This window comes from Crocodylus porosus, unplaced genomic scaffold (genome assembly GCF_001723895.1).
Source record: "Crocodylus porosus isolate Cpor-Errol unplaced genomic scaffold, CroPor_comp1, whole genome shotgun sequence".
Lineage (NCBI taxonomy): Eukaryota > Metazoa > Chordata > Crocodylia > Crocodylidae > Crocodylus > Crocodylus porosus.
In genome coordinates, this window is record NW_017728906.1 from 9,336,726 (window position 1) to 9,352,648 (window position 15,923).

Genomic DNA, 15,923 nt, shown 5'->3' on the forward strand with positions numbered 1-15,923 from the left:
GGTCTCAGTCTCTGTTCGGGGGGGGGAGGGGTTCACAGCAGTGCATCCTGGGATTCTGGGGGAGTGGAAATTGCTCATTTTATATCTGTAAAGCAGACTGAAGTTACTCTAATGCAAGATAGGTAGCATAGCCAGAGTTAACTCTGGCCTGAAGTGGGGCAACTTTGTGATGCTCAGAGGGCACTTCGCATAGATTTAATGAGCTTTAATAGGCAGAGGTTCATGTTTTAAGTGGCCTTAGTATGATCTAAGTGTAAATGTGTAACTTCATCCAAAGAGTCACTGCAGTACATGACAATAGGCTGATCTGTACTAGCTGAGAATTTAGCTCACTGATATCAGCTAAATTTTTCTTTTATATTATTGGCTTCCATTTCTTCTTTACCTTAATGGAAAGGTTTCAATAACAGCTCAAAAACACACATATGCACAAAGTGTGTATTTCTTCTCTCGAATAGGAAGCAACCTGGTCTAACATATATTTACAATACTCATGTAGAATGGACAAGCTCATTCTTTTGGATTATGGAATCAAAAGTATACACACCCCCAGATCTCCCTTCCTTGTCCTTTGCATCTTGTACACCCATACATCCAAATAAAACACTTTGCCAAGTATTAAATTTCCCACTGAACTCCACATCTCCATCTTTTCATTTATCAGTTATAGTAGACTGTGCAGTGACCAAAACAGATGTGAAGAAATCTATATTTTGTTTTAATCTTGCATCTAATTTTAGGGCCTAGATGCATATTAAGCTTTAAAAATAATTTTGGTTGGATTTTTACAAAAAACCAACCCCCCCCCCCAACACCTTTCTGAATTTCCAACCTCTAAAGGAGCACAGAAAGAGTATTTGTATGGGGGGGGGGGGTTGTTTGGCTGATTTGTTGGGTTTTTTGGGGTTTCTTTTTGCTAAAGACACTTTCTCTAGATTACTTTCTTAATCAAAAGCAAATCATTAGAATTTGCAGGGTTTGCAAGTCTGTCATACAGACTTGCAAACCCTTCCTTCTCACAACCTATTCCCCTCTCACCTCATTATTTCTTTCATGTAAAAAAGAACTGCTTAGACAATGAACTGCAGTCACTGCCCTCTCTTTGTCCAAACCTCTTATTCTAAAACCAAGTCAGCTGGTCTACATTTTTGGTGCAAACCACTTTCCAAAAAAACCACTCCAAGTCAGCAAATGAGACCAGCAAAAAACAGAATAAGTTGGTGCTATGTAGAGTTGGGTACAATTACATTTTGAACAGACATAGCATGCTAGTAGGAGAAAACCTAAGAAAGAACCATCTCTATTACTTTATCTGCTTCCCCTGCCTTGCTCCCGCCCCACTTTGTTTTATGAAATATGAAGCAGCAGAAAGGGAGTATTTTTTCCAGAGGAGATTACATTGCCTATGTAAAACAAGGTAGATTAATAAGAAACATAAGGCTTATTTAGGAACTCATATACTGAAAAAAAAAACCACAACCCCCGCATTTTGTTCAGGCTACCTCAGAGGCAACTCCTTCACCGTTTGATCAAGTAATGTCAATGGATTTCTACCTACGGTCCTAAGTGTATAGTAAGGTTGAGAATCTCAGGGAACTAATAGAAATAATACAATTTTACCTTGGGATGAAATGCCTTGGCCCTCATCCTGCTAAAATGATATGTGTTCAACTTCACATGTTGTGTGTAGTCCCATTGCTATGCTTTGCAGAAGTTGAACAAACTACAGCACTAAGGCACTGCAATAACATTTTCTGCTAGCATCTGGATAGTGGAAAAACAGCATCTCTTTAACACAAGAGAAATGGTATGGAATATGTTTTAAAGCTTGTTGAATTTTGAATAGCTGCAATCTGGGCATGGTATTTAAACATCACTTCAAAAGTCACTGAACATGGAAGGTCGTTCTTACTGTACCAGTGGATTTTCAGTTTTCAGAAAAGGCAAATACCAAACAGCTACCTTTGAAATAAGTCAGAACTTAGGGTGCTCAACCATTGTGAGAACCTGCTGTTTATTTACATGCCTTGTGTATGTGTAAGAGACTTTTTATACCTAACTGGGAAGGAAGGGGAAAGAATGAACAAAGTCCCCTAAAAAGATTGGGTATTAGGTGCAACTCCCACTAAAACTTGCATTTCTTCCTTCATAACATGAACAGTGTCAAGGCCCAGAGTAATGCAAAGTGTCTACTATTCTAGCCTGTACTGCCTATTATAGTTTTATAGTTTCATAATAGCTAGGGTCAGGAGGGACCTGAACAGATCATCTAGCCTGACCCCCTGCCATGGGCAGGAATGAATGCTGGGTTCACAAGACCCCAGACAGGTGATTGTCCAACGTCCTCTTCAATTTGCCCGAGGTAGGGGCAAGGACCACTTCCCTGGGAAGTTGGTTCCAGTTTTTGGCCACCCTAACTGTAAAATATTGCCTTCTGATCTCCAACTTAAATGTATTCTCCAGTTGCTTATTACCATTGTTCTTTGTCACCCCAGGTGATGCTGGGGAGAAAAGGGCTCTACCTAATTGCTGTTGAATTCCCCTGATGAGTTTGTAGGCAGCTACCAGGTCCCTCCTCTGCCTCCTCTTGCTGAGGCTGAACAGGTTCAGGTCCCTCAGTCTCTCCTCGTAGGACATGTCCTGCTGCCCTCTCACCAAGTGAGTGCCTCCTCTCTGAACCCTCTCCAAGCTGGCCACATCCCTCTTGAAGTACGCTGCCCAGTACTGAACACAGTACTCTAGCTGCAGCCTGACCAAAGTCACATAGAGGGGGAGTATCACCTCTCTGGACTGGCTTGAGATGCACCTTTGGATGCATGACAAGATATAGCTGGCCTTGCTGACTGCGGTCTGTTCATCTTGGAGTTGGTAATAACTCCTAGACCCCTTTCCGCCTCTGTGCTTTCAAGAGGGGAACTCCCCAGCCTGTATGTATGCTGTGTATTCCTTCTCCCAAGGTGCAGCACTCTGCGTTTGTCTACGCTGAACTCCATCCTATTCTCATCTGCCCACTTTTGTAGTCTGTCTAAATCTATTTGCAGCCTCTCTCTCCCTTCAAGTGTGTCTACTTCGCCCCACATCTTAGTGTCATCAACAAGCTTGGACAGCATGCTTTCCACCCCCTCATCCAAGTCGCTGATAAAGATATTAAACAGTGAGGGCCCAAGAACCAAGCCCTGGGGTACCCTACTGCTCACATCTCACTAGCCCATCCACCGCTACTCTCTGGGTGCACCCCATCAGCCAATTTTTTACCCATCCAACTGTGCAGGCATCAATGCCATAGTCACTTAATTTATTGATGAGGATGCGGTGAGAGATAGTGTCAAAGCCCTTCTTAAAGTCTAGAAAGACTACGTTCACAGCAACACCATCATCCAAGGATTTAGTTAGTTGGTCATAAAAGGCAAATCAGGTTGATCACGCAGGACCTGCCTTTGATGAACCCATGCTGATTGCCCCTGAGCATGATCTCCCTTGCAGGCCTCCCACAGATGTGCTCCTTGATGATTCTCTCCAAGATCTTCCCGAGCACCGATGTGAGGCTTACAGGGCTATAGTTACTCGGGCCCTCCTTCCTCCCTTTTTTGAAAATTGGGACATTAGCCAGTTTCCAATCCCCCAGCACCTGGCAAGATGACCACAAATGCTCATAGAGCTGGGCCAAGGGCTCCGTGATGACCCCTGCCAGTTCTCTCAACACCCTTGAGTGGAAGGCATCTGGATCAGCAGATATAAAAATGTCTAGTCCTTCCAGAAGATCCCTAACTACATATGCACTGACTGAAGGCCTGACAGAGCTATCCCCAAGATTGTCCCTACCTCTAGTAGGTTGGATATCCCGGTCCCTGTTCAAGAAAACAGAGGCAAAGCAACTGTTAAAAATACCAGCTTTCTTGTCTGGCGTAGCCACAAGATTACCATTTGCGTCTTGCAGGGGCCCTACAGTGCCTGGTGCCCTCTTCTTGTTCCTAATGTACTTGAAAAAGGATTTTTTGTTGTCCTAGCTACAAATTACTGTATTTCATGGTGAATAAGTTGGGGTTTGAACCTCCCAAAATTTACCCTTAAATTTCCACCTTGACTTATACACTGCATCAGTACTTCAGCTGGACCCCACACTAGTGCCCTGCCACATGGGGAGACAGCATGGGGAGTTTCTGCCAATTTCTGGCAGGCTAAGGGGAAGTTGGATAGTGCCCCTGGGAGATCAGGCAGCACATAGCCGGAAGGACACCACTCCTACAGAGTGAAGGACGAGCCCCCACCTTTAGTTCAGGGGCTGCCTGGCTCCCCAGCAGCTCACTCCCCAGTTGCAGGGGTGGGGGGTAGGCTCCACTGAAAAAAGCATCAAGCCTCTCACCGCTTCTACCTTCAGCAGGCTCCTGCAGCCCACAGGATGACTGGTGTCTCTCAGGAAGGGGCTACCTTGCCCCATGAGCAGTGAGGAGGGACAGCAGAAGGGTAGCAGGGTGTGCTGGCAGGGAGAGAAGGTGGCAGGGATGGCATGAGAGGTGCTGGAAGCCTGGGCAGCACCCAGCCTTGACTGACACCCCTAGCCTCCTCTCACCCCTGCCTGACACCCCGCACTGCCAATGGGACAAGGCAGCTTCTTCATGGCAGGCACCAGGCATCCTTCAGGGGCCTGATGAAAGCAGAAGTGGTGAAGAACCCAATTCTGCTTTCAGTGGAGCTGCCCCCGCACCATTGGCCAGGGGTGAGCTACCAGTGGACTGGGCGGCCCCTGAACTGAGAGAAGCCCCAGAGCCCCTCTACAGTGGCGACACTCCCTGGGCTCAGCTGGACAGGCTGCTAGCTCGCTGTGTGCTGTTCCAGTTCAGGGATGCCTGATCAACTCTCACACAAGCCTGGCTGTGTTTCTAGCACCTCACATGCTATCCTGGCCACCTTTTCCCACTGTCAACACACCCAGCTACTCTCCTGCCCCCACTCGGTGAGGCAGGGTCAACATATACACGGAATCTATGAAAATCCTAACTTTGAGTGGAAATATGAGGTCAACTTATACAATGTGTCAGGTTGTACATCGTAAAATATAGTAAATCGAAGAAACCATGCAAGTAAAATTATAGCTTACACTCATTCTCTTCCACATTTCTGTTTTATAAAATTACTCCCCTCCATTATAGTAAGATAATATTTTATTTCAACCACATTTTACACTTTTATCACCAGATTGCTGTAGCTTAGCAGGCTAGCTCACCCTTTTAATACCATTAATGTCAGGAATAAGAGTTTTATGAGTCTCTCTCCAAAGAACAGCACCGTATTACTGGTCTGAATTATGACATACTGGATTATATTCTCATCACCCATGAAAGTTGTGGCTGGCAAATGCAATACAATTTCTGCCAATGTACTGTTTAATTGTAATGACTAAAGGACAGTTAAGGATGTTTTTTGACACATTAAGAGTATTTAGTGGCTTCTTAACTTCCTGTCTAAGAGACCTCATGAATGATAGACTTCTGTCAGATAATGACTGGGGGAAAAATCCCTACATTAGTGAAGCTAGGTACAGTTTAGAAGGTATCTTCTTATCTTTCTGTGATTTGGTGCAAATGCTGCATCATGCAGTCTATTTGTTTTTCTTCCCCTTGTGTTTCAGTGTAACAAGAGCCAAATGTGATCATCTTTCCTAAGTATGAGCAGGTCATTTGAAGAGTAATATACTAATTTAACTTCAGTTTTCCAAATATAATCAATTATATTACAGTGTAAATAGAGGTGTTCAAATCAAATACATATAAAGCAGGCTCACCGCTCCACATATAATGTTCTAATTCAAGGAAAAATATTCTTGCGACAGGACTGGGTTTTTATTATATTTGGTCTCATCTGACTTATTCCTGGCTCTAAGATAGATTCATAGTGTGACGGGATTATAGTTATTGTTGAACTGTCAGAGCTGAGCTTAAGTCTACTCTGAAAAAGATGCTTGAATAACACTGTATAGAATAGTTGTACAATATGTTGGCCACTTTTAAGAAGACTAAGACAGTGCCACAATTCAGCTTCTGATATTCTGCAGTAAAAAAGGTAACTCATCAAAAAAAAAAAAAAAGGAAGTCTACTCTGTGGTGAGTGGTAGAAACCCAAAGGCAGCAGGCTCACTGGAGTACTCTGTCCTGTACAGTCTGAAATAAGGCTAGAGGAAGAACCCTACAATGAAAAATTAAAAGGGCCCTTCGTAATCAAAAGAAACTGTATAATTAAAAGCATACATGCAATAAGACAAGCCCAAAAACAAACAGAAAAGCTTTTATTCACCTTTTCCAGGTCCTCCCTAAAGCTCTCTCTTACTGCATGCCATTTAGATTTAGCCGCTCTAGTCAGCCCATTCTTCAATGTGTCACCTGTTATGTAATCTCAACTGCAGAAACCATTTCTCTACATTGTACTTACACCTCTCAGTTCTGTCACCTAATCAGTTCTATTTAAATGTAACTTTCCTCATTCCCAATTTTAAAAATTCAAATGTGAACGGTAGTTTTCTGTGCAACTCTGGGGAATGGTTGGGGGTCTGAGAGAGGCAGTGTTTTAGAAGGGATACAGAAAAGGCTCTCATGATGAGTAGGACTGATTAGAAGTTAGAAATATATTTCTGATTAAGTTTTGAAATTGACATTTTTGCTCCATAGTGTTAAAACATGGGCCAAAGTTTCTTGTTTTAAAATATTAATGATTAGACAAATCTTATAAAAACAGTTACTTTTCTCTTTGGCAGAAAACCCATTTTGGTCAAGCTTAAGCCTGGCTATACTGAATATTGGCCCCATGGATCATAAAAACAGTAGTGATAGGGTCAACCTTGATTCTGGATTTCTTAATTTTACAGTACTTTGAAATCTCACTTTCCCTAAAAGTATTATTTCTAATTTTTTTGAACAAACTGGGAAAACAAACAGATATTTCATCCTGAAGAACCCACCTCTCTATAGCTCAGGAGCATGGTCAGAATATAAATATATCACCAATTAATTGGCTAGTTCTCATAACAGTAGTAAGCTGTGTTCCTCTATTGCACATATGCTACTACAGGGGTATGAAAACATACACATTGATAGTGGGTTCTTTGCCATCTAGAAAGTATTAATTGTCCACTTTCAAGGGGATTTTTTAAAAGGCAGATTTCCTCTCACCAAATGTCAAGTCCTCATTCCAAAGCATTGAGATGCTAATATTGCTAAGCCTCAGTTTTCAGAACAAAACGTGCAAGTACCTGGAGGTGGAAAATAGTTAGAAACTTGGACTAATACTGAGACTTACAGGGTGCGTGCACACAAGCATGCACATGCTCTTAGCAGCAACTCAGAAGTTTGAGGCACTGCAAAACACAACCTGTCCTTGTAATTTGGTTCTCTGCACTGCATATTTGCAGTGTGGAACCAAATTTAGACACTGGGAAATTCCAGTATCAAAAAAAAGTGCACCCAAAAAAAGGCCTAGCGTACATGGCAGAAAAGTATGCGGCCTGAAACCAGAACCTGGCAAACCAGATCCACATTCTGGCTGCTGGCCAGGCTCTGCACATCTGGACTGCAATTGTTGCAGCCCTGGGAGGGCCCCAGGACCTCAGGTAAGGCTACTGAGGCTAGCCCAGGCTCTGGCTCCAGCCACCCCTACCCCACTTTAGGTCAATTTGCATGCAGGGGCATTCTTGTGCTGCTGCTAGTTGTTCCTGGGGAAATGCATGTCCGCACTTGTCTGGATGTGCCCATACTGTTTTAAAAACAGATGAGTGCAGGAAAGGCCTCCGAAAGTTTGCCATTCTGAAACACATTCAGATAGACACAGACCATTACTGTTGCCTATTTTTATTTTTTAAGGGTTCGATGCGAGTTAAAATTTAGCTTAAGGAAAAAAGCCCAAGATGTCAAGTGATCATTCATTTTACATATTTATGCAAAGAAGAAAATATTGACAATGGGCTTTTTAGTCTAGTAGACATGAGGTATAACAAGGTCCATTGTCTGGAAGTTGTAGATAAACAAATCAGACTAGAATTTTTTTGCAGTGAGGTTAATTAACCATTGGGTTCTGGTGTGTTCTTTATCACAGGCAATTTCTCAGGCACATTTATGTTTAACACATGTTTCTGTTCAAATATGAATTGTATCAAGAAATTTCCATGGCCAGTTTTATGGCTATCTAAGCTGTGTTCCTGTATAAACATCCATTCTAGCTTGATGGTCTCCAGAACTACCCTCACAACTTGTGTTTACCCTCTAGACTTTGGCATTACCTTCAACAGTTAAACATTTATACATACCCTAACATGGAACTATGAATCATCAGTCAAGTGATAAGGTCAGCTATTGAACAAACAAGCTCTTGCCAGCTTTACAAAAACAAGTGTGTAGAAATGCACACTTTGGGTCACAAAGAAAGTTCAAGCCTTTCATTCTCTTGAGGTAATAATTAAAAGCAAAATACTGTAGTGAAGGACAGAGACAGGAGCAATCAGCAGCTGAATAGATTTTTTGTCATGATTTGCATTCATCTTTTATTTGAAGTTGTTCCATGACACTCTTTTAGTGTTAGTAGTTCAATAGCAAGGTTTTCCTTCAGAAGATCTCAACAAAGGAAAAACATTCTTTGCATAAACAATCTGATGTTATAAGCTTATTCTTAAGTATAAGCATCTGTCAAGGATAGACCCTGTTACATTTTTCCCCAGTTGAGTTGGTAGTACTTTCAGGTAGCAAATTGAAGTTGAACTCTTAACGCTACAGAAAAATAACCTGCAAATTGTTTTAATGAGATAAAGGTATTTGTGTTTTCTGCTATATTCATTTAGGCTATATATATAAATACAAGCTCAAAACCACCTTAAAAGAATTTTCACAAAATCAATTTCTTTATATTTATACATACTCAGAAAAGGTTATCTGCTTTTATTTTCTCAGTGGTTTTGGTTTAACTTAAAAATGCACACTTCAGAGTGCTCTTGATTGAAGTGTGTCAGTACTATTTTTACTGATATTTTCAGTACCTAGGAGCAAAGACCACATTCACTGTGTTTGTACAACTCCTCATAGAATAGCAGCCATTAAATTGACTCTGGATGCTTTGGCCACATGAATTATATACATAATATTAAACTATATATAGATATATACATATATATATCAACATACATCATGGGTTCCTGTACACATCACTCTGCTTAGTTTACAGCCAGCATTTCTAAGACTTGCATATTTATCTTTACTGGGCATATCTACATGATACATTTAACTTCACATTAGCATAGTTTACTGCAAAGTAAGCCTGCAAGTCTAGAAGTGCACGATTACTTCACAGTACACTTCCCTGTACCAAGTAAATTAGCTACCTGCAAAAGCAAATAGCAAGTTTACTTGGCATTAGTAACCGCGCCAAAGTGCACGTGTAACCACCTGACCAGGAGAAAATTCTGCTCTCAGTCAGCTGTCCACCAGGGCCCAGAAGATATCACTTTGTCCCTGGGAGTTGCCTGCTGCTGGGGAAGGCTCTGCCACAGGAGCCTGGGCAGGGACTATGTCCCCCTGCCCCAGAAGCAGGGAACTCCAAGACCCATGGTCTGAGATCGTGATTGGGGAGTGCGGCCTGGGAGATCCTTATCTCCCAACCCAAGTTCCATGGTTGCAGCGCTTGGGCTGGGAGACCTTTATCTTCCAGCAGTGGCTCTATGAATGTAGGGCCACTTCTGGGAGATAAGGGTCTCCCAGTCCAAGCCTGTGACAGCTGAAAATTATGTCTCTGTGATAAAGGTGCTTGCTGAAGGCTCTATTTGTTCAGATATTAAGTTATATGTTGTTGTTAAGAGCCTAATTAAAGTCAAAGATGTACTGAGGCCTTGTATGTAGTAATGAGGCCTAGTAAATTTAGCAAAGCCTTATAGAAGTAATGGTAGGCCCTGTGGCATAGTTAAAATAAAACTTATCAGAAGAATGCAAGGCTTGTACTGCTATTGGTCAGTCTAAGGACAGTTGAAGTAAAGAGAATCTGAATGACTGTAAGTTATCAGCACAGCTCAGAAGTTATAAATTGGCTTGCACATCTGGAAATCATTCAGAAGGAAGATGCAGCTCTGTAAAAGAAGCTCCTAATTTAAGATTAGCTGCTGGCCTGGATTCAGTGGGCCCGTGGATCTCGAGGAACCCAAGGACTGAATACCAAGGTCTTTCCCGGTACCCCTTAGACAGCGCTGATCGGGGACGCCTGACTTCGCTGAGCTTTGTGGAAAGAGAACCTTGTTATACATCAGGCATCAGAGGACACTGCTGATAAGTTGCCGACACAAATTATTATTGTTTGTCCTTGTTTAGTTATCTACACATAGTCATGTTTTTGTTAAGTCAATAAACCTTTCTTACCTTTCTACCCCTGACCACACTCTCAATCCCGAATCCACGGCAGGTGGCTGGGACACAAGTCCTATGACCATGGAGCTGGTTCTAGGAGCTCCCTGCTGTCAAGGCAGGGGGACATTTTTTCTTCCATGGCAGCAGGCAGTGCTTCAGGACCAGGAGACATGTCTTCTGGCCTGGTGCTCCCCTGCCAGTCCTTGGAATAACACCTAGGGGGAGCCTGGAGCTCCCCTCCATAGTGGCAAGGGCCCATTGCAGGGCTGCAAGGACCTGGGAGAAAATCTGTTCCCTAATCCCTGCATGTGTAAACACTTACCCAGAAAACCCTTACTCTGCAGTACCTTACTGCACAGTAAGTCTAAGCTGGACTATATGCACATGTAGGCACAGCCACTGAGTATGAACATTTCTTTGGTGATCCCATTAGATCCAGTAAAATTTAAACATATATACATACATACATAGCCACACACACACAATTACAGCTGCCTTGGACATCTCTGCCACACCTAAGACAGCTGAATAGAAAGTAAATGTGCGGGCCAATGGATAGAACTCATCTTTTCCAGGTGAGTGTCTGAACTATAAGACTAGACTCATGCTTCCTATTGTGCATGCTCTTTCTGTGGCCCCATTACTCAGTCATTCCTTGCTACAGGTTGAAGCAGAAGGGTTGAAGAGTGCCTGCTCCCAATCTGACCTACTACTTGGTAGGATGGAAAGTGACTGATGAGAGCACTGAAATTAATTCTCCCAGTACTGAAGCAAATGCTCTAACTCAGGTATCTCAAAGACATGGCCCATGAGCCAGATTTGGCCTATGTTGTGGTCTGTGAATCTTGGAGTGACCCACAGGCAACATGCAAGGCACATTGGACTGACCCCACATGATGCCCGTGGAGGAGTGGAACAACCACCACATGTACCATGGTCACGGAGTTGCCACGTGCAGCTTTGGGGCTGATGGCTGAAACAGGTCTGGCTTGCAGGGCCAGCCTGTGGGTCTAGTCAGGCCCACGATCATCCCTGCAACACACAGAGCTTGACACCCCTGGTCGAATCACTAGGAAGGGCACCACCACCTCTGGCCACCTTTTAAAGGTGGTGGTGGTAATAACTATATTTTATGAGTTGCTCAATATTATTGGCGCATGTATGTATGCAAGTATATATGTGTGTGTGTGTGTGTGTGTGTGTGTGTGTGTGTGTGTGTGTGTTAGGTTTTTTGGTTGTAGCCATGTTGGTCAAAGGATATAGGGAGGCAAGTTTCTTTGGGTAGATGGGATATCTTTTATTAGACCAACTGCGTAGGCATGGGGAATCTCTGCTGGTCTGAGACTCCAAGGAATGAGAGAAGCTAAAAGTGTGCGGGGATGTCAGTGAAAATATAAATAGGTAGAGATAAGCAAGACAAAAGGAAAAGCAGTGAAGACAGGAGGAAGAGCAGGGGGTGAAGAGTCAGAGGGAGACAACAGAGATAAAATACAAGGTGAAAAAGAGGCAGTCTGTGAAAAAAGGGAATAGCTGGAGATCAGGAAAGCAGGAATGAGAGGAACTAAAATTGTGACAGAATATCAGTGAAAATATAAAAGGGCAGAAGTAGGAAAATAGAAGGTACAGCAGGGGAGGGAAGGGGAAGAAAACGGGACAAAAAACACCAAAGGGAAAACACTACAGAGGTAATAATGCAAGGTAAAAAGAGGCTAGCAATAAAAAGGAAATGGTAGAGAACTGGGAAGAAAAAGGGCAGAAAAGTGGGGGAGGGGAGGAGAGAAAAGGTTAAAGTGCCATGAAGGTCTCCAGGGAACTGTGAAAATGTCAGCCAAAGGGGCTCTGGTCTGGTTCTCCAGGTTGCGGGTAGTGTGTGTGTGTGTGGGAGGGTGGTAGCTCACTCGTGTAAAAAAAAATTCAATTACCGTCTACAAGAGAAGAAACCAGATGGAAACAATGGTCTGAAAGCTTTTGAAGTTGGAACAATGATGCATAAACCATAAAAGGAAGATGATGATTATGACAAAAGGTTATAGCAAAAAAAAAAAATCTTCCACAGTGAAGCGTGGGTTCAACTAGTACCGTTACATTGTGCTATTGTCCTGTATGCTAAAGGAGTCTATTGCTTAGAATTTCCTTTTTTATTTTACCCAACATAAGGGCCTGCTCTAAAAACACTTTGAATCAAAGGCAACGATTTCAACAGGCACTGGATCAGATCCCAGATTAAGATCCGATCTGTAATAGTATTATGACTTGGCTGATCACTCATTTTACCTCAAGATAAAGAAAAACTAGAGTCAGGTATGTGGGAACAGCTACTATTGTTTATGTAATAGCAGTGTTGAAAACAACTATAGTTTTGTTCATATGGAGTGCTGTTGGACATGATCAAGTCATGAACCTCTTATATAGATATATTTAAGTGGTGCTCATCTTGAAGATCTTTACAAAGAGACTGTCTCCTCAACCAGTTTTATGAATGCTGAGACTGAATGAATTAAAAAAAAAAAAAAAAAAGATTTTCTTTGGTAGTATTCAAACTTTTGCTTGACCCAACAAATATTAACAAGTGCAATAAGAATGAGCAGAATTGGATTTTGAAAAGGGGGGGAGCAGGTGATGTGGTGCATCACATATAAAACCACATATTTTTAAATGGCAAGAATATAAACCAGATGCTTTAATAATATGTTAGGAACAAAAACAAACATAACTTCATTGGGATGAATTAAAAACAATCTGCAAGGCTGTGAAATAAGAGTTTCATTATCAGGAGCAGCTAGCAGAACAAAGGACAGCTGGACTGGTGGAACGTTAAGACCATTAGAAAGAAGAGAGGGTTGTTAATACCCATGGAATGAATTTCTTAGAAGGGATCAGGTAGATCAGGGGTTTTCAACCTTTTTTAACAACTATACCCCTTCTGATGGTGGCAATGGGATGCAGAGGCCCCCTTCACACTGCGTGTCTGGCCAGCTGGGCAGCACCTGTGTGGCCGCAGAGAAGCACTGCTGCTGTCACCCTCCTCACCCCAACCCTGCTCCTGGGAGGCTGCGGTGCAGCTGCTGAGTGTGAGGCCCCTACCTCATGCCTGTCTGCAGAAGCGTGCCTCCTGCAGCAGCCCGGTGACCAATCAGGATGGGGGGGCAGGGAGGCGCCACAGTGTGCTGTGCAGGGTGCCCTTTCCCCTCCCCCGGGTAAAAGGCAATGTGTGAGAATGCGCTGAGGGAGACGCCGCCACCACTGTGCCACAGGGCATGCTCTGTCCCTGCCCACCTGTGCATGCCCCCTACGACCTTTCCAAGTACCCTTCGGGGTACGCGTACCTCTGGTTGACAACCCCAAGGTAGATTATAATGGGTCATGATGTTGATTGACTCCCTCAGCAGTGCCTGACTAGAAATGCTGCTGCCACTACCAGCCAATTGGTTTTAAATTTTGAGTAAACCAGGAATCAAAGGGGAGTGCAAATGCACAAATGGACCCCAATGGATCTGCCCCTAGCAATAAGCATCTTTTTTGCTATGGTGCTTTAATAGCTCCATTGTTAAGACTTCATTAACAAGAGCTCCAGATTTAGTTGGATTTAACACAATAAGCTTGAAAATAATAATTAAACGCACTATTTGGATAAGAGGAAGAAACTTTAGATTTCTACTCTCCCGTCCCATGTTACACATGGATGTAATGTGAGATACAGATTCTTTCTGCTTTTTCTCCCTACAAGCCCAATATTGTTTTTGAGATTTTTTTTATAATAGACTTAGTTTCCAAGGTAATTAACCCGGCCAAAACACAACAGGTGTCTTTTTTTCAAAGTTACAAAAATCTTAACTATCTAAACATTCTGGAAAAAAATGTGTTGTTCTTTAGCCATTAAAAAAAAATCCAAGAAGAAAGTGCAGTACAGGTTTTCCTGACCTTGTTTTAGTGGCTAATTACTCTGCTAGTTTTAGGGCCATGCCATCCATTATGCTTTAAAAGACATGTTCCAGAAGACCTTTTGTCTGGGACGCTCACTGTTTTGCTCTCCTTTCTTCTCAAATCTGTCAATTTTGCTTCAACAATTTTTAAACAAAAAACATTTGGTCACTAAACTAAAGATCTTTTCCCTTTCTCCATAGAGTTTCCAAGCACACAGAAAACAGAGAGAAACCATATTTTATTACAAACTAATTAAAAGTTAGAAAAAAATCTTCCAAACTCCAATGCATGATGAACTTGGATCCTATACATCCTTCTTTGTATGGTTTTTAAATTTATAGTTCATTCACATCATTAAATGACAGTGGAATAAGTCTTGGAGTTCACTGCCTTTCTTTATCAATAAATATTCCTGACCGTTTCCTAACCTTAATATAAACAATCTGCTTTACCAAAGCCAGGTTAAGTCTTTATAGGTCAGATGCATTAGCATGAGAAGCAATGCTCAAATTTTAATTTGAGGAGGTGGCACAAAGGAAAAAAATAAAAAAAGAACACATCCCCAGTACCTGGACTCAATATATAAGATATTTTGGGATAGACAGAGAGGGATGTGAAAATGTCTTAGGGAAACTTGTCTCCTGACTCCAAATCCTGATCGTCTCTCCATTCGTGTTTACTAGTAAACCCCGCCAGAAGTCATTGAGTCATGCATATCTATTACTGGGTTCCCCTGACTGGCAGCCAACTATCTGCTATGAAAGCAACAACGTTTCATTTTATTTATTCAATGACAGACTTTGATTGCACTCTTTGGGCCACTTAAAAGGGCCCAAGGGTGGGATACATGGGTGTAAACACCCAGTTATAGTACCAAGTTTCACCACAAAGAATGAAACATGTACTAGGACTCTTCAGCTTGTTCTTAATTTGAGTTCCCTAGTCAAGAGGATCTTTGACAGATTTAGCTCTTTTTCTGTGTAGGCTTTCAAAGTAAAATCTAAGGAACAACACATATATCAAAGCTGTTTAAACGGCAGTATTTAAGAGGAATAAATGTTGCCAAAAGTATTGTACTCAGAGACAAGTATACTTATTTAGGGCTAGGTTTCATGTTTGGAATTTTTATACCCTTATTAATTCCTGTAAAAAGAGAAGAAGTTTCCTGAGACTATTGCTCTTTAAACATTTTTCATGTGGCATAGGATACTTACTAAAATTCATCTCAGTCTTTCACCTGCTTTTTGTTTATTCACAATGATAAGGTGCCGCTACAGAACCGTATTAATTGTTTTCACTACCCATTTAATAAATTAAAAGTTACAATATACAATATGTTGGTTTCTCCTGGGGAAGTCAGCCAGACATCAGAAGGATCCACTGACCTACTGCTCCGCTCCAAAATCTAATTGTCCACCTGCAACGAGTTTACAATTTTCAACTGGAATTCTCATGTACCAGATCCTTAGGCTGCTATCTGGCAAAGACTTATGATGTACTTAATTACACACACAGAGTAGCTTCACTAATTTGAATGGAACTACTCACACTGTATAAAGTTCACCTGCTATATAAATCATTGCAGAATTGGGGTGTTAGTCTATAAAGGGAAGTGTAGTCTGCTATTCA